This window comes from Idiotropiscis lumnitzeri, unplaced genomic scaffold (genome assembly GCF_059441095.1).
Source record: "Idiotropiscis lumnitzeri isolate Australia: NSW breed Sydney's pygmy pipehorse unplaced genomic scaffold, RoL_Ilum_1.0 HiC_scaffold_71, whole genome shotgun sequence".
In the NCBI taxonomy this organism is placed as follows: domain Eukaryota; kingdom Metazoa; phylum Chordata; class Actinopteri; order Syngnathiformes; family Syngnathidae; genus Idiotropiscis; species Idiotropiscis lumnitzeri.
In genome coordinates, this window is record NW_028283609.1 from 824,315 (window position 1) to 830,661 (window position 6,347).

The following is a 6,347-nucleotide window of genomic DNA, read 5'->3' on the forward strand; positions in this document are numbered from 1 at the left end:
TGGGTCTGAGGCACAAAGTTCAGGGGCAGGATTTGACAATGATTCGTCAGAATCTGTGTCGTTATTCCAAGGAAGATTCAGCCCATATTTTTTGTCCAAGGGAGGAGACTGGGTTGCATCAGAGTCCAAGAGAAAATTGAGAACCCATTAAATACTTAATCCCCAGAGGAATCTGCACAGAAAAAGGTCTTAATTCTATTTGAAAAAAAAAAAAACTAAAATATTGATGAATGATATTATGACAAAATAATGTAATAACAAAATTAGAATGATTTTAGGAAATTATTTGCAAAACCAAAACATTGTGGTACGATAATAATGCATATAATTATTCTACGCAGCTATATTTAACAAAAACACTTAATTGACCGTAACAAAAAGCTCCCGGGAGGAAAACTACATTAAATGTTTTTTTAACAGGGCAGTGAAAATATTGGAAAATAAAAAAAATAATGAATAAAATAATATGAAAAAAGAATTCAATGTGTATCGATGGACCCATATGAAATACTTATATCGCTATGTACTTATCAGCCATATCGCCCAGCCCAATATGTAACTGCAACTTCAAAACCTCGGGCCATAACAGGATTGTAACATGGGATGCATATCTTCATTCCTAAATTTGTAGATCCCGAGGAGGCTGCTCAATGGTCCTGGTAATGTAAACCTCAACCAATTCGGTCACAGCCAATGTTCTCCATCCTTGTTAAGAAGTTTTGAAATGATTTAATAGATATACTATTGCAAACTATACCAGAATTTTATACATTTTAAACTTTTGATCACAATTTTACCTATTTTCTAAAAATCTGAAGAATCCACATGCCAAATCACCTGCTGTGGACACATAGGTTCTGTTCTGACAGATAATTCAGTTACAGGTTGTGTACTTAAAGCCAATAAGAGGGCAATGCAGCAGTCGACAGCCTGACGAAAGCTTAAGTCTCCCAATGAGAGAACTGTAGTGGCTGGTAGGTTCTTAGATTGTAACATAGTAAAGACATACACTACGCATAACTGTATATCATATGATGATGAGGGAAAATATTATTAGCTACGATTTATGTCCAGATATATTAGAAAACTTGTCCAACCAGCACAGGTCTATCTAACTGTAATTTTAACATCTCAAGACACGACAGGATGACCACATGATACGCATACCTCCTTTTCAGAGTCTGTCAAACCTTGAGAAGGCTGCTTCGATGTTCTGGTGGCATCAACCTCAGCCGATTCAGTCATTGTCGGTTGTCCTCCATCCTAATGAACAAGTTGAATATTAATTTAATGAATTAAAAAAAAGAAAATGGATCAGAATTTTACACATTTTAACGAACAAGTTCACGAATGAAACAAAACCAATTACTTTAGCGCATGACAATTAATCTTCAGTAGAGATATGTTGTGACTGATATTTCAGTCACAGGTTGTCTTTTGAACGCCACCAGGGCCGCAATGGAGCACAGGACAGCCAAAAGTCTTCTTGTCGGACAGCTGTAGTGGCTGGTAGGTTCTAAGATTATAACATAGTAAAGGCACATACAACTCCTAACTGTATTTCATATGATAATGAAGGAAAAGATGATTAGCTATGATTTATGTCAACAATAAAAATGGCTCTACGGGGTCCCCACGAACGCAAACCTGACAGTTGGGTGTCAGATGGCCAACATACCTGACTCGCAATTCAACTCAACTGGACCCCACAACACAAGAAAAAGCTGAGTGAGCCTCAAACCAGACATACACATTCACTGACAAATATCCTGTGACACCAGATATATTAGAAGTCTTGTCTAATCAGCACACGTCTATCTAACTGCAATTTTAACATCTCGAGACACGACAGGATGAGTACACGATACGCATACCTCCATTTCTGAGTCTGTAAAGCCTGGAGGAGGCTGCTTCGATGTTTTAGTAGCATCATAAATTTATTGAATTAATTATATTTGAGGTTGGATTAGATTTTTACACATTTTAAGCCTTAGCCACCCAAAACAAAACATAAGCTCATGAATGAAATAAAACTAATTAATTTCGCCCATGCCAATTAATCTTCTGTAGACACGTGTTGTGACCAGTGTTGTTTTTGGCAGGCATTTTAGATTTTGTCCAAGTCATTTGGACAAAGTGCTGATTTGTTTACATCACATTTAGTCATCCCAATTCGTTATAGTTTTAGTCCAGTTTTAGTCAACGAAAGCTAAAAAAAGGGTTTTAGTCCAGTTTTAATCGACGGAAACGCAAAAAAAGTTTTACCCTAGTTTTCGTCAATTTATTCACAAAGGTTTTAGTCCAAGCGGCACGGTGGCCCAACTGGTTAGCATGATGGCCTCACAATATTGAGGTCGTAGGTACGATTCTGGCTCCGGCCTTCCTGCGTGGGTTTCCTCTGGGTAATCCGGTTTCCTCCCATATTCTTAAAACATGCATGGCAAGTTGCTTGGACACTCTAATTGCCCCGAGGCATGAGTGTGAGCGTGGATGGTTGTTCGTCTATGCATGTCCTGCGATTGGCTGGACACCAATTCAGGGTGTACCTCGCCTACTGCCGAAGACAGCTGGGATAGGCTCCAACACCCCCCGCGACCCTAGTGAGGAGAAGCGGTACAGATAACGGATGGATGGATGGATGGATGGGTTTAAGTCCATTTGAGTTAAAACAAGGCATTCAAGGTTTCCACCCAATAACAAAGACTTTTGGATGGACTACTAAGGATTCTTCATTACAAACAGAAAAAAGTGGCAACAGTGGAATCAATACTCACTGCTCCAAAATAAGCAGAGAAGCAAAACATTTTGTTGGGCAACTGTTGTGGCTTTATTTCACTAAAAGCAACATAAAATAATTTATGAACCACATGCTAACAATTTTGTCTAGTCAACGAAAAAAATTCATGTACGTCACGTCATGTTTTCGTCATAAAAGAACCTCGTATAGCTTGTCATCGTCATTAAAAAAGGGGCGTTAACGAAGTATTTTCGTCATAGTCATCAGTGACGAAAACAACACTGGTTGTGACTGATATTTCAGTCCCAGGTTGTCTCCTGAACACCACCAATTGGGCAAGGGCGCGCAGGAAAGCCTGGGGTCTTCTATTTTTACAGTATAGAAAGGCTAAATATCAAATTGAAACAGTGTTTTATATCATGAATATACAGGGTTGGTGCTGGTTCTGGTAGGGAAACCACAACATAAAGATGTCCTTAATTAGTCCCACAATGGGGATATTTGCAATATGGCATATGATGGCCTAACAGGGCCACCGCCCAGAAAGGAGTAACGCAGAACTTTGTAATACTGTCACTCCCTGACCAGTTCGTTGTTCCTGCAGAGCCAAACTTTGACTCAGACCCACAAATTTGAATTACAGATAGTGGACAATGGAGAACTCCCCCAGTCAGTCAGCATGTTCAACTTCCATAGAAACCTCACATACATTTATTAGATTGCCAAACTAATTGGAAACTACATCACCAGAACACCACAAGTGGGCTCTGTTATTGTACTTAAAGATGCATCTTACAAACCTGTGTTCTCCAAGGCCAGCTGGTCCATAGTCTTAAGTTATTTCTTCGCCAACATCAATGTCTCGGAGCGCAAACAGACAGAGGTGTGGTCTGTCCTCTGTTGTCATCTTCTTCATTTTACAGTTGGGGTGCATGTGGTCATCATTAACCAGTCTTCCCAGACTGCCATCTTCTTGAGCTGCATCAACACTTAAAATAGATTAAAAAAAAAAAAACAATTATTCAAACAATGTCAGAAATTAATCTTTGAGACAATCTTGTGTACACAAAACATAAAAATAGGAAATCCACAATTTTTAAATCTAAATCAAATCATACAAGAAATTTCTATTGGAATCAGACCCTAGTAACAGCTTGTCTTTGAGACTTCATGATCTATATTTTCATTTGTACAGATTCAACGCATGAATAAAAGTAATTATACATTTTTGCTTAGAGAATGATTTTTCCCCTAACACTTATGGGATGAGTATGTGTTTATTTTTTTAAATAAAAACAAAAATAAGATAACATCTCAATCTTTGCCTCACCTCCAAGTTTTTTCTTGCCGGCGGAAGTCAAACAAAAAGACAGTGCCTCTTCCATCCATCTTCCTGCGTTGAGATTCATCAGAATCTATCAATTTTCCTCTGTACTCCATAATAAAGAATAAAGTCGTCTTTCCTGAAAGGGGCCTTGGTAAATACTCCTCGACCTAGTTAACAGGGAAATCAAGTTAGCTTCGTCATATTTTTAAGCACACAAATAAGGAGTCATCATATTCATTTGGGCCACTATACTAATGTAGGGTGGTTTGAAACATTGCTTCTTGTGAGGGATAGAGCAGAGCCCTTCTTTATGATTTTAAAGGAACAGACCAGCCAAAATTCATTTTCCAGCATTGCATTAGCCAGTATGTATTAGGACTGAAAGTACAAATGTCAATTGCACCTGGTTACGTAAAAAAAAAACTTTAAGATTATTTAGTTTCAAAACAATGACATACACTGTACACAGTCATATTGGATCGCGTCACGTGATCTCTGTGACGTATTACGTGCTTTACACTAGACTATCAATATCGGACTTGTTCACCGGTCTATTGTGGTATAAAAATGCCGGAGGGCGTCATCAAGTACAGCCTTAATTTAGATAGAACTCCTACCATCAGGTTTCACACTCACTGAAATAACTTGAAACTGACAAAAGTGGCAAAAGAAAAGGTCAAGACACTCTTAATGTAAAATAACCACTTAAAAAACGATGTCAGCTTGGTTATCAGAAAACAATAATATATCTTAGCAAAAGCGTTAACATCATACCTTTAAATTAGTTTATATTCTTCGCTTCTAACTCTGCAGTCTTGTCCAGACCCTTGACTGCATGTTCAATAGTATCCTGCTTTGGGGACTTCCTGCATCTCAGGGAAGGCATTGTTTATTCTATAAAGAAAAAAGACAGTATTGTGTTGAGAATTATTAATACTATGGGCTAAATGGAGTTTTAACAATATCAGTGTAAGAAAAATAAATTATAAATTAAAAAAACATCAATTCCTCCATCCCAATTAACGATTTCAACCATAATAGTTTATATTGAAGTTTAAACAACAGACACAGACAGATTTATGCAGTGTGACTACAAAAATCTTACCAAAATTGCATTCACAGTAACCTTTGCTTTAAGAATCATGTAATTAACCAGTGAACATCGTGTCTTACACAAAAATTAATGACAGAAATTATCATAGTACTTGCATTCTGTGGTTCTATAACAAAAGTGCAAGCTGTTAGCTCCGCAAAGCTAACGCAACAAGCTAGCGTCCCTCGTGCTCACATTCAATGCAAACCTGACCACCGGATGACAATACGCGTCGGTTTAGTTCTTTAAATGAGTAAAAGCACCATGACGTTTTATAATTATTCAATGCTTAACTGGAGCTCGTCAATTATGTCGATGTAGGAGCACATGTTTGCTAGGCCAGTGTTGTAGGCCCACATCCATGGTGCTACTTTGTATAGTGTTTTCCACACAACTATCTCTAACTATGAACAAATGCACTCGACGCATGTTTTGAAAAAAACCCAACGAAAAACACTTACCTCTCCGTTTCAACAGCAGTTCGAACTTCGAAGTGGTGATATTCTCCAGCGTTAAGCACCTGCTCGAACTGCGAATAGGTAAAATTCAACAGCGTCTTTTTTCTGTCTTAATAAGGACGCGATGAGAGGAGGAGCGCTTGCCTTTTCGTCAGCACGCCCCGCGCGGGTGGTGCTGCTTTATCACTCTCTATCTGTGCCCGCCCGCCGGCATGTCGATAGAAAAATAATATTCCTTCAAACATTACTTTCATCTTCTTAACGTTTTGTAGTGAATTTAACAGGTTCACCACTTTTTTCAAATACACCAATGGAAAACAGGTCTTAATTGAGGAAACATACAAAGAGCGTCTCACAAACACCTTATGATGAGCAATGTAATTTGATCACGTTTTTTGTCACTGCCTGGACGTTGGGTTCACTGGCCTGGTGGCAGTGGCTTGTAGACACTGTCACTGAGTGGGAACGGATCTCAAGGTGGGTCAAACTAACCCAAGCAGTGGATCGGTCCGTTTTTTAAATTTATTAATTTTTTTATTTTATGTATTTATTTATTATTTAATACAAGGGCTTCGGCTCACTACCAGTGGGCGGGACCAAAGAATTTGGGTTTCCTTTGAGCTAGGAGGCAGTCAAAGGCAGTCCAATCCCCGGCAACATAAAGCGCCTAGCTCTGGGGACATGGAATGTCATTTCTCTGGTAGGGAATGAACCCGAGCTGGTGTGTGACTA

The 6,347-nt window shown here is 38.6% G+C and overlaps 1 long non-coding RNA gene across 1 annotated transcript; it reads right to left on the reverse strand.

The window, feature by feature from the left end:
• Positions 1 to 1,183: 1,183 nt before the first annotated feature.
• Positions 1,184 to 5,785, reverse strand: LOC148315636 (uncharacterized). The gene is made up of 5 exons (XR_015840740.1): positions 5,619 to 5,785; positions 4,839 to 4,958; positions 4,068 to 4,231; positions 3,538 to 3,726; positions 1,184 to 1,263 (listed from the first exon to the last, which is right to left on the reverse strand). It is a non-coding gene; the product is annotated as an uncharacterized LOC148315636 (long non-coding RNA).
• Positions 5,786 to 6,347: the final 562 nt, after the last annotated feature.